Genomic DNA, 15739 nt, shown 5'->3' with positions numbered 1-15739 from the left:
TGTAGTGCCTTTGAAAAGAAATGGATGCTTTGATACTTAAGTGTCTTGATAGCATATTTTCTAGTAACTCTCTGTTGCCATGCGCTAGATAATTTTCTGAGAATGAGATGAAAATAAAAAAAGTAAAATGCCTACTTATAGCTGTGTACCTAGTTTCATCTTATTTAGGAAAAGCAGGATATTGCTCCAGACTTTCACCAAATTAATGTAGACATTAGCCTAAAACTTAATTTTGCATTCTCATTGCTGGAGTGGCATATAACTTTCTCTATTTTGGTCTCCAAGCAAACAATAAAATTCCAGTCTTCCCTGAATGAAAAAGGCAAGTAAGCAGCTGACATAACTGAAGAACTCCATCATCCGCTCCTAAAAAGTTTTACCAGACTCTTCCATCTCTGGAAATTGGCATCCTCAAGCCAAATGAATTGTCTTTTCATTTTCCCCACCTTTAGCTCTACTGAAGTCCCTCATTTCCCTCTTGTAGTATATCTTTATCTTGGTTCTAAGCTAAAGAACACCCTTTTTCTTGACCTCTTTCATGTATAGACTTAGTGTTTGAAGGAATTTTAGCTTTGGTTTTGCTTATTCCCCTGCCTAGTCCTCCAGTCCCAACTCAGACGCTCGATGAAAACCACTAATTTTAGAGCAATTTTTGCCTTGTGTGGTTCTGTCTTGAGACTCTTCTGCTTGTACCACTTACAGGGAACTGCCTCCCTTCCCTGAGAGCCACTGCCACAGTTTCTGTTATGGTAAACAGCTTTAGTGCTTCTTCTCCCCACTCCAGAGCGCCAGCCTCTGAAATGGCTTTACCAGCAGTGGAAACGTATGTTGTTAGATCGGTAACTACACTTCTTTCATCTGCTGCTGTGCTCAAAAGTCTTCTGATGAGAGCGCACTGGTGAAATCTCTCCAGAGTGCTAAGTTCTATGGCCAATTAGGATGAATTTGGCAATTCATTCTTCCCAGTTCTACAGTTTCAAGGTTTTTGTAGACTCCTGGAATTGTCACTACATTGATTAACCTTAACCTATGCTTTATATATTGTTGTTATAAGCTTTGGCCAGGAACTTAAAAAATCAGGTCAATGTAATTGGTGAATTTAGCATGTGTGAGCTAAAGACATCAAGTCCCTTAACCTAACCATAAATCCCTCTGAGTATTTCTTCTCGGGGACAAAACCTGGTTTTATCCTTTGTCTTATTTTTCCCAGCAGTCCTAACTTCCCAGTCAGGTTTCTTAGCAGTGCTCTAAGCGGGAAGTCCCAGGTGTTTTGTCTTAAGAACTAGGTAGAATCAGCCATGCCATAAAGGCCTAGCATGTTATGTTAAATATGTATTATTTATTTACTGAGTGTAGCCCTTCCTTTTATTTGCATTCTTTACTAAAAGATGTTTCTCTGAACCCTCTGGTTCACCCTGTTTTGATCAAGGTGGAAGTGTCAGCCGCTGATATTTGTTTAAATGTTCTGATTGAATAGGTGATACTCAGGCTGGTTTCTGTATTGTCACTGGCAGTACAAGGTTGGTAGCTAGCTGTTGCCAAAGTCTATATATGAAGTGTCTGTGTATAAGGCAGCTCTCTCAGTGATGAGGTCACATTCAGTCAGTCGTTTAGTATAAGCATAACCTTCCTGGTTCAGAGCCAGGTATCCCGGTGTTTTTTCTTTATTTTCAAATTACACAGGCCTGCTCTTTTTAACAGACTTGTTTCACTCTTCAATAACTGGCAGAACCACCATGCAGCAGAGCATTGTTTATAATGAATTAGAAACTGTCATTGCATCTTCTTTTCTTTTTTGCCATACACTGCTGGATTCCAGAATTCTCACTCCCATCAGTTGTGCCTCTGCAGTCAATAGATGTAATATACTGCTCAGGAAAAGTCAAAATATTAGAACTTGGCTTTCTTCCCCTCAGATTTCCAGTGTACTTTAGAGTTATTTGTATTATCATGAAGTAGGAAATAATTACAATTAAGATGCTTTGTCATTTAGCACTGAAACTTGGCTTCATTTAAATCAGTGGTGCAAGTTTGACTGCTTTCAGTGAGATGAGTTTCAGGACTTATATGGCATAAGAGCCTGAATTTGTGTTTTCTTCTGAATTTTGTGTGCATTTTTGTTCTTTCCAGTAAGGCAATATATTGCTCCTTCTGTTGCTGTTGGCGCACATTGGAAGTAAAAAGTGAAAGCAAATAACTTATTTTCATCCAAATAGTCTATTGCACCTTTTTAGCAAGATTATTTTACTATTTCTAAGAAAATATTCACAAAACGCTAAAGCATGCAGCAGACTCTGAAGATAGGAAGGCAGAAAATATTTTTTTGGGGAGGAATAGTGATGTATTTCAATGTCTTACTCATCTGTACAAATTACATCTAAATTTCTATGGCTATAAAGGAGAGCTCTTATACAAAATTCATATATAAAATACATAAGGAGTTAATTGTTCCTAAAATATTTCCAGCAAAAACTTTACAATATAAAGATGTTTCATATATAGAAAATATTACTGATAAGGTTTCAGTAATGTCTGAATGGCATGAAAGTTTAAAGCCCTTTCAAAAAAATGGTTCAGGCATATATTGAAAGCATAAGTACCAGCAGCTTGCAGAAAACATGGCAGAATGTTCAGCTTACTGAATTAACGCTGCTAACTTCACCCAGCTTGATTAGGTGGCTAATCTCCCCAGGCTTCCTCTATAATTAATGGAGAGAAATAGCTTTCTTCCAGTGCCCGACTATGGCAAGAACGTAATTTAAGTGCTTTAATTGCCCAGTGAAAGAACCTGCCTCTCTTCACCAGCTATTAAGAAACCTGGCTGTCTATGAGGGGTGCATCAAGTTTGGTTAAAACCACTCTTCCATTTCCTAAGGGCTCAGGTTCCTGGAAGCGGACCTTTGGTCTTATTCCCACTTCCAGGGGTTTTGCATGCTTCTCCTTAGGGCTGATCAAACCATTTAGGCAGAATTCCTCTGTCTAAAGATTCCCCTGCCGGAGTCTTTCATTCTTTCCAAATTACCTGCATACAAATACACCGGTTTATATAGAATTATTTAAATGTTGAACATAATACATATTACCGGAATAGTTAGGAATTGCTTTCTGAGATTCACCATGTTTTCTTTAGCAAGTAGTATTGTAGTTGTCTCATCACTTAAGTCAAATATATTTTCCTGTTCCCTGGTGAACTAGGTGATATCTATCAACCATTTCTGCTGTGACCCTAATCGATTTTTTCTTGACAAAAGTACACATGCTTTTTGTTATGCAAACATATGTTAAGACCCCAAAATTTAGTCTCCCAAAATGGATTTCAATAAAATGTTCATGAGAAATTGAGTGACATGAAGATGACTAGCCTAAAAGTGATATTTGTGAAAAATATTCCTATTGTTGTCCCCCTACATAAGAAATAGTAATTTGTACTGATTTGCCTGTTTATTACCTATTAATTTTCCTGCAAATGAAGATTTAGAGTCTGAAAGCACCAGAGATAATGCAAACACTAGGCAGGGATTTTGTTAATGCAGTAGCCCAAAGCACATTCTAGTGATCAGGTAGGTATTTCTGAGTTCTTACAAGAAAGTACAAATTCATTGGAGAAATGTGATTGTTAGAGTTTTGACTTCAGCAGCCAAATGAGTACTTAGAGGTGCTGTCTCCTGTTATAGCTTCCAACTGAACAGACTCACTCTTTCTCTTCCTTTTAACCTATTTGTACTGATCACATCTAGTTTTTGTCATCCTTCAGATGATTCTTTGGAGGTAAAAAAAGTCATAGATCTTTCAAAACACCTGCATAAACTGCTTTCTACCTTGACCTCTAATTATTTTGTCCACTTAGCTTGAGAACAGACTTTTTTAAAGAGGACTGAAACTTTATCAAAGGATTTTGAGAACTATTTCAGAATGATTAAGCTTATTTAACAGATATACATACCTATTTTAGGAAGCTTCCTTTTTAGTCACTATATATTACTACCAATGTCATCGGTAAGGCAACTATTGGTGTTAGCGGCTAGTAGGAATTCCAGATCCAGAAAGGATTTTTATGGAACTGGAATACCTATGCTGAAAATGGCTGCTTCTTTATTACTATTATCATCATCATCATTCCCAGTTTTCCCATGAAACAAGTGAAGCAGAATGATCCTGCCTTTATATAAACCCCTTCATAGTGCTTCTTTATTTTTACAATGTGGTTAGTGTAAGGAAGAGTTTATCTTTTGATTCTGTGATTAGAAGACTTCCTTTTGGAGAAGAGAGAGGGAAGGTATGATGAGGAGGGAAGGAAAGTAGACAGCAAAATAAAGGGTGAAAATTCTCTCAGAACCCATTTCAGTGTCTCTAGTGGTGTGAGGGAGGCTGTGAAGCAGAACACAACACGCTGGTACTTCAGATGTCATGCCAAAAGTTACATTAAGTCACAACATTGCTGACTGAAAACACATCTGCTTGGTTTCAGATGTGCAGTGTGCATTTTGCTAAATGCTTCTGCCTCCTCTCTAGCTCCATCTGATGGAAGCACTTCAGTATGTGAATCTCCAGATGTGACAGCATCACGATTTATGTTTATTCATATTTTGTATTTTCTGGAAGTCATAAGTGAGATCACATATACTATTAAAAATATGCGTATACTCATGCACTGAAGTATAAATATTAGGGAAACCTTGTAGAAGCATAAATAACAGCATTGGCAAATGACCAAAGCTTTGTTAATTCTTTTTCAAACAATATATTAATATAATAAGTAGTAAATGCTGTAGAAACCAGCACTGCAATAAGAAACTCATCTATAGAGTGTCAGCAATCTGATTTCATTCTCATAAAGTTGTTAAACATTACAGAAGAATATCTATTCTCTTCTTATCTACCTTTTTTTTTTGTCAAATATTTTGATTTGTCACTTAAGAAAGCGAAACTCTCGGAAAAATGCTAAACTAATTTAAAAGAAAATAAAGAAAAAGAAAACAGCAAAATCATCTAGCTATTAGGTTGTCCTTCTCTGTTCCTTCTCTAGAATTTGGAGACTTTTTTTTTTTTTTTGCTTCAAAATCAGTTTTCTTCTTTGCTACAGACTTGTTCTGTTTTTTCTTCCTGCATGGAACTGTCACCTTCTGGTATCAGTCAAAAAAACCTATCAAAATTCCATGCTTGTGATTATCCTATAAATTATGTGGCAATATTGAAGGGAGAATTAATCAAAAGCTGTGCAAACTCTGCTTTTTCTTTTGTTGCAGAATACCCTGTCCCCTCTGGCTTACAAAAAAAATTTGTGCCCAAAGCATCACCATGCTATGTTTCGTGTCTGACAGCAAAAAGTGTTAGTTTTGTGATTAGTTAGATTCAGAAAAGGACAGTGAAATTTCTTGAAGACAGCTTCTCTTTACAGAGATCCCAGGTCTCTCATGTTTAATGTGTTTCTTAAATGAGTATCAGCAGATATTTAGCTGGTGTTTATGAAAGGAATGACCAGCTGGCTTATTGTCGGTGGACATATTCGGGTTGGCTGTGCAAGTGAAGGCCCAAACGGGCCAGATGTTTTCCATCATAGCACACTCTGCCTGAATGAACCCCACACATCAAGAAGTAATCGTGCCCTGATTTCTGTTCTAATGCACATTGCAGCATGAAATAAGTTACATTCCATCTTGTTGACACAGCGTGCTTCAGCTGCTGGTGTGGCAAGTTGTTTCTTCACTGAAGCTGAACTAAGAAATATCTGGCTTTATTAGACAGATTATCTTATTACTGTTAGCCTGGCAGTTCCTCACAAAGGTACTTGTATGGCACCATGAGAAAGTGAATATCCAGAGCACTGCAAGTGCATTAACAAAACAAATCACAAATATACGTGTGCTCCCAAGAAGTTGTTTTGGGACATAATTCAGGGGTAATATCATCTGTTTGATAACAGAGGGTTAATTTCACGTGACTACATTTAACTTCCCCAACAGTGGTAGAAACAGGAAACTGCTATAGGTCAGTTAAGCTTTCTGGACTGTGATAAAAGGACAGTCTACAGACATCCTCCTCAGATCTAACGCCTTATCCATGGTCTTATGCATGAGTACTTCCTAGTCCAACTTAGGTTAAGCAATTTTGCTTTCTCAATACCCTGTAGCTTAAACCTGTGGGAGCAACCAACCCACTTGGCTAGTTTGGCTGCCTCTTTTTTTCTGCCTTTGGCCTCCAAATTTAGTGTTCCTTTTTATATATCAGCTTTAAGAGGAGGGCCACAAAATACTCTGTATCAGCTTAACATATGTAGCCTAAGAATTAGGCACTCTTAGAAGACAAACAATAATTTGAGCCTCCTCAGGATAAAGAAGCACTGAGTTTTCTACTTTCTGGGCAAATTCTCCAGCTGTTCTCTGCACTGCTTTGTAAAAAATGTCTCCTTTCCCCTTCTCCTTTTTGGTTTTTTTTTTTGTGTAAAGTGAAATACATCTCGTATTTTATGCATCTAAACTACCGTTAGATTGGGTCATTGAAGAACTTGGATAGAGAACTTAAGACACAGGCATGCTTTATGAGTCCCAAAGAGATCAGATGGGACGGATACCAAAACAAAAACAGTGTAGCCAAATTATGGCCAAATGTTTGTAATATATAATAGCAGAACTTCTTAAATTTTGATGGCAAGCAGTGTTCTTTTGCTCTATATTTTTTATAGTTATGCTGTTGTTTAATGAACTGGTTGCTTGGTGTTATTTGCTTTAATCTGTATTTTCACATTTGTAATTTATTGGAAAGGAGAAGCATCTGAGGCAACCACTGGCCTTTTTTTGGATTAATTTATTCCTGCTGCAATATTGTAGTTGTATCACAGATACTGATGAGATGGAGGTAAAGAATCTTTACACTTGTATGCCGGTTATCTTGTACAAGTTCGTGCAAAGTACATCTAAGCTGAGGCTCAAAATATTGGAGTTCTGTAAACAACACGCACTACAAGTCACTGGTTCCTACAGCATGCAGGAGAGCTGCAGAATCACTCAAATATTAAGGGGAAATTTATAAGCTTTGGTTTTCTCCTCTTGATGATGGCTAGAACCGAAGCTTTACACTGGTAACATTCTAAGAAACTGTGCATACCTGATAGAGTCTTGGTTTTTTTGACTGTAAGGACATTTATCGCTAATAGGGCTAGAAAGTAGCTGATACTTCTATTGAAGCAATTGGAAACAGATTGTGGCACCTGAGACTGCTAGCTTTACCAGTACCTGGATGAATTGTCTCCATTTTCTATTTACATAGACCTTCTTCCACTGCTGCTGGTAAGAGGGTAAGAAAATGTAAATGGAGATGGTCCTCCCTTCTGCAGTTACTGCTGCCGTCCTGGTAACTGCGGGAGCAGGGTGCCCACCTTTGCAGAGCTCTCTTCCTTTTTGCTCTTCTTTCTTTTCAGTAAGGATAGCAATAGGCTCAGGTCTAGTACAGCCGCTTCCCAAGAAGGTACAAAATTAAAAAAAAAAAACCCAAAACAAAACAGGAGGAAAGCAGAGGCTGCTTAGGGGGTGGAGAGTGGGAACTACATGGATTAAGGAATCTGAGGTGGGATTTCATATCCCAGAGAACTGGGGAAACTGGAGGGGATCCCAGTTCAGGGTATAGTGAGAAAGTGAAAGAATCACTTACAGAGCCCTTAACCTCTATTGAAATGTTTCAACCCGTCTGCTACGCAATCAACTCTCATCACTCCCCCAAAGCACCTTCCTTCTGTCATTCCCCCGCCAGATTCCAGCACCTGCTCCCACATCTTCTTTTAAAAGGTGCAGAAGCCTGATGCAATTGAATCCAACTGATGCAGAAGTTCCAGCCTCCGCAGTCTACACACATGGATCAGATTTCTGGATCAAGGCCTAAGGCTGAAACTGTAGCCAAATATTTCCGGCTTTACGTGAGACCCCACAGTGCATGGCTGTGTCCTGGAACAGTGCATTAACTTTGCAATGTTGCAAATAATTTCTCTTTAAAACTAATTTTCTCCTATGAAATAGCCATTGAAAATGGTACTAGCTTTTGATTTATTGTGGTAGAGAACGGCTGGTGGTAATCCTGCTTGGGTTTGTGTTCTTCATATTACTTTGGCAAAAAGTTAAAGAGAGACTACAGTTTCCATTACTACTATTTTCCAGCTGGTATTTCTGTGCTGATTAATTTCTGCAATCCAGAAATGGGCTATTCCATTTTACAATTTACAGCAAGTGCACTGCTCACACTGGGATTCAGACAACTTTCCTGAATTTGTATAAAATAACTCAGGAAATTTTGAGTGCTGCGGACACTGAAGGAATCCTTAGTGCCTTCAAGAACTGACTATATATAAGAGCTTTTCATTATGTACAGTGGTTTCAAACTACCTTTAAATCTTGGAGATTCTTTCTTAGTCCGCAGAGTTTATTTTGTTCTATAAAACTGTTGCATGCCAGAGCAATCTCTCTCTTCTGCTTGATCTACTGTAACCATTAAAGACTTTGTGAATTAAGTTATTTGGGCCATTAGAGCCCAGAATTTCTTTTTCCCTCTGAGGTTGGGGAAAAAGAAGTATGGGCTTTCCAGACAGGGGGAAAATGGAGTGTAGAATAATGTGAGGGAGGTTCATGCCCTGCAGCACTCTTCTGTTATCATTACGTATGTTCACGTTACGCAGGTAGACCTGAGAGAGGCATTAGGACTTTGGAGGTGGTGGCCAGTGAAGCCAACCACTCTGAAAGATTTTTCTAATCCAGTACAGCCAAATTTATGCAGTGGCCTAGTGAAGTGATATTAAATATCAGGAGATATTAGAGAAACTAAGGAGATGGAACTGAAAGATAAGCAAGCCATAGCCTTTGCAGTTTGGGAGCCTTTTCCCTTAAATAACCTTACAGGAGATTTTTCATCTAGGTATGGTTACTTTATGGGATTGCCCTCATAAGAGAAAGAAATCAGTGGTCAGCTGGCTCATCAAAAATCCCTGGTGATGTAAAGTTTGAGAAGCTTCTTCCAGATATCCTGCACTGGAAATATATTTGGACTTGCAAAAATCTCCATAATAACCTAAAATTTCAGAAAGAATTGGTATTTGTTTGTCAGTTGCAAAGGATCAGCTTTACGTTTGTTTTTTTTTTTTTTTTTTTTTAATTTAAAAATCTGTGCTAGTGCTACTGCCAGTCATTTCTGTTTTACTGCTATTTGTTTTGTTACATTATCCAGCATGTTTGAACACCACCAGGCCAGGCATTCAATCAAAGAACCTGGCCCTCAGTAATGATCGGAGAACTGATGAAACACTGTCCAGAAAGACCATGTTACTTAATCTTTGAGAATAGAGTGCAAATTTATTATTTTTTTCAAGTTGAAGCACTAAAATGAAGCAATCCACACTGTAAGTTATTCTGGTATTGGTTCTGACACAGAAGTGAATTACATTTACTTATAAACTAAAGTATATTTTCTAATTTAATATTTGTTTTCATTGAAATTAAAATTATTTGGGAAAACAAAGGGGGTTTAGGAATGATTAAAAGAAAAAATATAAGTTAATTTAACGTGATAATTACTTTCTTTAAATCTGGAAAAATATATATATGAAGCAAAATCACTTTATTTTTTACATACTTCAAAGTGGTAAGTAATATAAACCAGGGCTAATAAACATAAAACCCTAAATATTTTATATTTCAGGGTTAATCAAATTGAGACTTATTACAGTTATAATTCTAGTGGCTAAGAGATTTGACCTACCATATTATTCAAATTATTTAACCGCATAAAAGATTTAAAAGTGAATGTTGTGGGGTTTAAATATTCTTTTATATCTTCATGTCCTAGAAATTAGTTATCAAGGTATCTCAGAAAACTTTACAGCTGTTTTGCTAGAATTAAAACTGAGGGTACTTGAGCACTTTAAGTACCCGTTTGGTGTTTTACGGTTATCAACCCAAGTTTATGAGGAAGTTGTTCCACTAATAAAAAGTTGACTTTCCTGATCTTTTCCCAGTTGAAAAAAGGCGAAAAGGAAATACCCCAGAGACTAGAAAGGAAGGCTGTAGCTCTGAGGATTTCTTCCTGAAGTTCCCAGAGTGGCCTCTAAATAAACCGAAAGCAAGTCTAGTTCCAGGAACAGCAAATAACTGCAAATTCCTTATGAATCAAAAGCTGCAGGATGAGTACAGTTATCCCCTCAAACAAAACACTCTGTTCACCCATCATAGCAGGTAGTAATGCCTGGTTTGTTTATGGAATCTAAACCTCTGTGGTTGTGGACCTTGGTAAAGTCAAACTTAAAATTGTGCTTAAGACCAAATTAAGATCACTATCCTTTCATGAATGTACATCTTTAAATAGATTTCACATTCCTGTGGCTAGATTCCCCAGACCAAATGAGCTGCCCTTGGCAAAGGACTGGAACATGGAAGAGGAAGGGAAGTCTTTAAAGCATTTGTGGTTCCCTCCTCTCTGAGCTGGCTGACAGTCAATCCAGTTCCAGTTCAGTGTGCTCGGGTGCCCCTGGCCTCCCGGAGCTCATCTGGCAGCCAGCAACTGGTGCAGACAAAGAGGCAAGAGCTGCTTGCTTTTGCCTGTGAGAACGGGGCATGAGAGGCAGACGTGGCCTTAGGTCCTGGCCTTCTGCCTAAAAGTTATCTCTGTCTCTAAAGGAACAGGACATTAAGAATCTCTTTGTATGCAGAGAGTGGATTAATACTACCATTAGGAGGATCTTACTGTAAACTGAACACAATTTTATGTCAGATTTATGAAGAAATTCAGAGGGACAGAAGATAAAAGGATTTGGGAAGGAACTGATCAGATATGAGGATGCTGGACACCAACTAAAACTGATCTTAATGTATAAGAGGGTTGTGTGGTTGACAATAACTTACATTGCTTATAACAATGTACAGAGAACTACAGCTCATATTTGACATAAGTGCTGACTATAACGTGCTTCATTTTGAATCCCTTGGTTTCTAGGAGCATCTAAGAGGATAGGTGTTTAAATGTACGGAAAGTAATGACTCTGTAAGTTAATGGAAGCTTTCATCTTGTGAACCTATCAACAGCAAGGCTCCAGGGTCTAAGTCTGAAATGAAGTGGTGTCACATCTAAAAATCTCACCCTACCTGCCTCGGTGTCTGTGTTTAGACAGTAAATATTTTTCTATAGTTATATACTTCTATATGATTTATATACATTTTCAGTTGTATTTGAAAATACTTTAGGTATGTGCAGCAAAGAGAAAAAATATGTGATAAGTATGTGATAACAACTGCATACAGTTGTTTTTAACCTCCATCTGTTAAGCTGACAAAAATTGTGTAGTCTGTTGTGTACAAACTGTAACCAACACGTTAGTGCAGTGTTTATTGTCCAAATCGGGGTGCAGAATCTCACAACGAAACTTAACCCCCTTTTGTCTCAAGAGAGAAAAAGGAATTAGACACAGCCTAATAGAACCCACGGATTTAAGTAAACTGAAACAAACCATGTAAATGCTTTTCAGTGGAAATTAGTATATACATTGACACAGAAGTTTCTTCTTATTTTGGAACATCTATCTCCAGAAAAGTTAAGGGAAAAAAAAAAAAAGCTAGGTAAAAAATAATGTTTGAATTTAATAAAAAATGAATGAGCTTGTCAGAGCCACAACCATTCCCCTGTCCTTCATAGGCAGAATACAGACACAGAAAAACAATCTTGAAGCAAACTAAGTAGCTTCAGTCAGATTCATAGCCCTCTTCACTCTTTTTTTCCTTTAAACTTGATTTATTCTTAGGTTTATCTTTCCAAAGGCTTTTAAAAAGTTTGAACCGTGATTTGAAAATGTAGAAGAGTCAATAGCTAAGTAAATGTCTTCTTGTGGTGGATGTAATTTTTCTTGAAGGTTAAAGCCAAAAGTACTATGATTTGTAAGTTAAATTCTTTGCTATTTTGGCTATACTTCTTATTTATTAGCTGGATTTTTAACAGCAATGACCAAGGGATTTTCAAAATAAAGGTATGAACACATAAAACTAGAAATAAAATACAACTTCTCTTTAAAGAAATCCTTCAAAAAATTTTTTTAAATGAAGGGTATCAAGTTTCTAGATTTCATTCTTCAGAGCAAAAAGGTTAACAAAATATTGCAGGTAGGCCAGTACAAAATGTTTTCTTCCCTCCACAAGGATTATTTTCTGCACATGCAGTGCATTGTGCAATGTTCCGTTGCAATGCAAACTATGGATTTCCGTGGGTCTGGGGCCTCTAGTTGAGTAGGAGATCAAGAAAATTCTTCCTTGCTCTCTGATGATTTTTGAAGCAGGATCTGTTGCTTCTGAAACAAAAATGGCCTCTGCTCAAACTCTTCCCCACAAATCAAAAAGCATATGGACTTTTTTACATATTTCTGTTGTGTAGTAAGTAAGTTATTTTTCTGCTGAATTCTGCCATTCTTTCCTCTTCTGTGATTACGTATCTCAGCTCACATCCTTCTACCCTGTGATCTCAGTTTATTCCCACTCAGCTACCATCCACAAGATGCTTAGCATTTACATGTTCTGTTTCCATCCCAGTAGTAGGAACACATGGTCAGAGAGGAAACTACAGGCTTTGGGCCTCTGCCCAGAGCAATTTAGCCGGCAGAGTCATCACATAGCAGAGTTCATCACTATGGATGAAGAGAGCTGAGTGCTTTGAGTGGCTATGACTTCATAACTTGCAGCGCTGGCTGATCCACCTTCCACTGCACACACGGTCCAGTGAAATGCCTCTGAATAACTGCTTACCGTTATTTCCAAAACGCGCTTAGGTCCCATTAACACTCTCTAAATTCTTATTTTTAAAAACAAATTAAATTGGTTTTATCAGGGAAAAGAAACACAAAGCCTTTCAAACCACAACTTTTTCTATACTCCTTTAATATAGAGTTTACTAAAGCCATTTTACCAAATTAAACATTTAAAATAGGCTCGTCAGCTGTTTATGCCAACATTGACTCTAAAATTAATTTTCATAGTTGAATCACACATCTTAAAGGAAATTGGAAGTGATGGAAACAGCACGACAAAAACAGTGGGGTTTGCAAGTCTAATTTGACTATATATTATATGAATTAATTCTCTCCACGTTCAACCCCTCCCCCTGTCCCCAGTGGAGTTTAAGTTCCACCAGCGCAAATCAGCATTGCTCTGGTGGTTTCATGAGAACTATATTGTCTTACTCCTATTCAACCTCAAATCTGAGAAAGTGTAGATAATTAGCTAATATAAAGTCACTTAGGTCCTTCCAGAGTTTTGTTTTAAACTGATGGACACCTTTCATTCCTGCTTCAGACTTTGGTTATTGTTGCAATTCACAAAATACTGACATAGTTGGATAAAATGTTCAAGTTGCATCCCTAATTGTTAGTTGCATTTTAGAGAGATGCACAACGCCTAGTCTACAGTATGCCCACCTTTATGTAGGTACCTACTTCCTAGATCATGAAAATCCTTTACTAAAAAAGGAAAGATACTGCATTTATTTTATAACTTGCAGCTTTGATGCAGACCTGGGAGACTCATTAGCAGAAATTAATTCATAAATTTTGGAGAGTTTTCTTGCCATTTCAGTCAGAATTAGACAAGAGTCTGACATCAAAGTAGGGCTATGAATATGTATTTTTCCCAGAGTTCTGTAACTGTTTAGACTGAAGGGTCTCTCACACAAACTCCAGTCCATAATTCTGGTAGTGGTTTCTACTATTATTAAATACTTTCAGCATAAACACAAATGTTTCACTCCAGTTTATTTTTAAATTTTTTAATCTGAAAGACTTCCTTAAATCTGATTATGTTTCAGATTAGTAACATTAGATGTTTATTGGCTTGAATGAATTAACAACTACTTTATTTGCTGAATTAAGTGGAATCAAAGAAACAATCCAGGCTTCTCATGCATTAGATCTGAAAGTATTTAACAGCATCACCATCACTGCGGTTTGCAAAATCATGTGAGGAAAGGACTGAGTTTATGGGATGAAAGTACTTGAAATTTTAGTAAAAAGTAGCAAATTTTCTGTCTTGGATGGGTTTAGATAATACATCTTAGACTATTGTCAGCGAAGGCAATGTGCCTCCTACAATACAAAATAATATTTCTACAAACAGCAAGCAAAAACCTCAGATATCATGCCTTACTTTTTGATGGCTTTGTCCTTAAAAAAGGTAATCGGATATGTAACTTTCCTAGGTGCAAATCCTATGAATGCAAAGCAAGCATCCATTCCTCTCCTTGGCTTTGTGATGAGTTGTCAAAATCACATATTTGAAGTCCTTAGAGAGGGCATACAGAAGTGTACACATGCTTTGAAAACCTGGCCCAAGCTATTTTATTTTTGTCTCTTTGCCAAAGAATGCTAGCTATTTTCAAAGGCTATTTACAAGCCAGAGGAAGTTCCCATCAGATTAGAACTGTTTTGAGGAAAGTTAAAACCTGGGCCAAACTATTCCACAGCACAGAATCTTTTTAATCTGCACATACGGTTCTTGCATCTATAAAAAGTTATTTTTTGATAAGGAAACCAAATGCATTGAACCTGCATAGTAACATGTCTTTGTCAAAGGCTGTTGTTACAGTCCCTGTGGTTGGTAATGTAAACAAAGTGCTGTAGGTCTGTTTTGATGAAAGATTGGTCAAATAACTATCCTTTTGCTGGATAGCGGGAAACACTTTGGAGAGCAGTTGTAAAGATTCTGGTATCATTTTACCGTGACCTGAGAAATTAAATGAACTGGCTAAATAAACTGTGAGTAAATTTGACCTAGCTTTAGTCGTAGGCAAAATGTTACATAGCGTAATTTTATTAATCTGACCATAACTTTAATTCTTTGTTCTCTGTGATTTTTTCCCCTATGGTAAAAAACAAAGGCTCTGTAATTCATAAAACAAATTGAAAAAACAAACTGGAGACATGTTTTTGTGACTCGAGTGCTTGAACCTCCACTAATTTAGAGGAAGATACAGTCCTTCTCCCCATAGGACATCTTATAGTAAGGATGTTGAACGTATCTTGAACGTGTGACATGTGAGAAGAAAGAGTAATTCCAAAGATGAAGAGATTTTCTTATATAAATTGTATACTCTAGCCATCAAAAGAGCAATTACTTCTGCTTATATCTGATAAATAAAATTTTAACTTTGGTTGAATGTACAACAAAAATAAAATCACACTGAAGTGTGTGTGTGTACTTAAATGCACATATATAAAAACACTGTATCAGGAAAGTGCAAACCAAAGTTTTTGACCAAATCCAGTTAAATGAAAAAACATAAATTCTTGGAGATCTGTGGAGCCCAAGAGCATGGGCTACTCAGTCTCAAGCTGTCTTCTCAAGCATCTTAATTTGAACACCTTGAAACCAAAGCATTCACATTTACTGTCTGTTCTTGAGCATTCTGCTCACTCTAGAAAGTCCTGTTGTTCTTGATTATCACAGAAATCTAGTGCACAAAACCTATTTAAACTCAGATATTGAATACTCTTTTACTTTGGAGCTATTTCAATTCTGTGTCTAAACAGCACAGTGAAAGCTCATCTCTTGTTTCATCCTTTGGTTAAATATTAACAAATGACACAAATGTTGAAATTTCATGAAGAGGATGAGAAGTCTATACAAGTGTTCAAAGGAGGGTTTTCCAAAAGCCATCAATAAATGAATTCTGAATGTTGTAAAATTATTATGCTAGAAGACTTTCTGAAAATGAAAAACTTGGAAATGTTTGG

This window comes from Falco naumanni, chromosome 8 (genome assembly GCF_017639655.2).
Source record: "Falco naumanni isolate bFalNau1 chromosome 8, bFalNau1.pat, whole genome shotgun sequence".
In the NCBI taxonomy this organism is placed as follows: domain Eukaryota; kingdom Metazoa; phylum Chordata; class Aves; order Falconiformes; family Falconidae; genus Falco; species Falco naumanni.
This window is presented reverse-complemented; position numbering follows the sequence as displayed.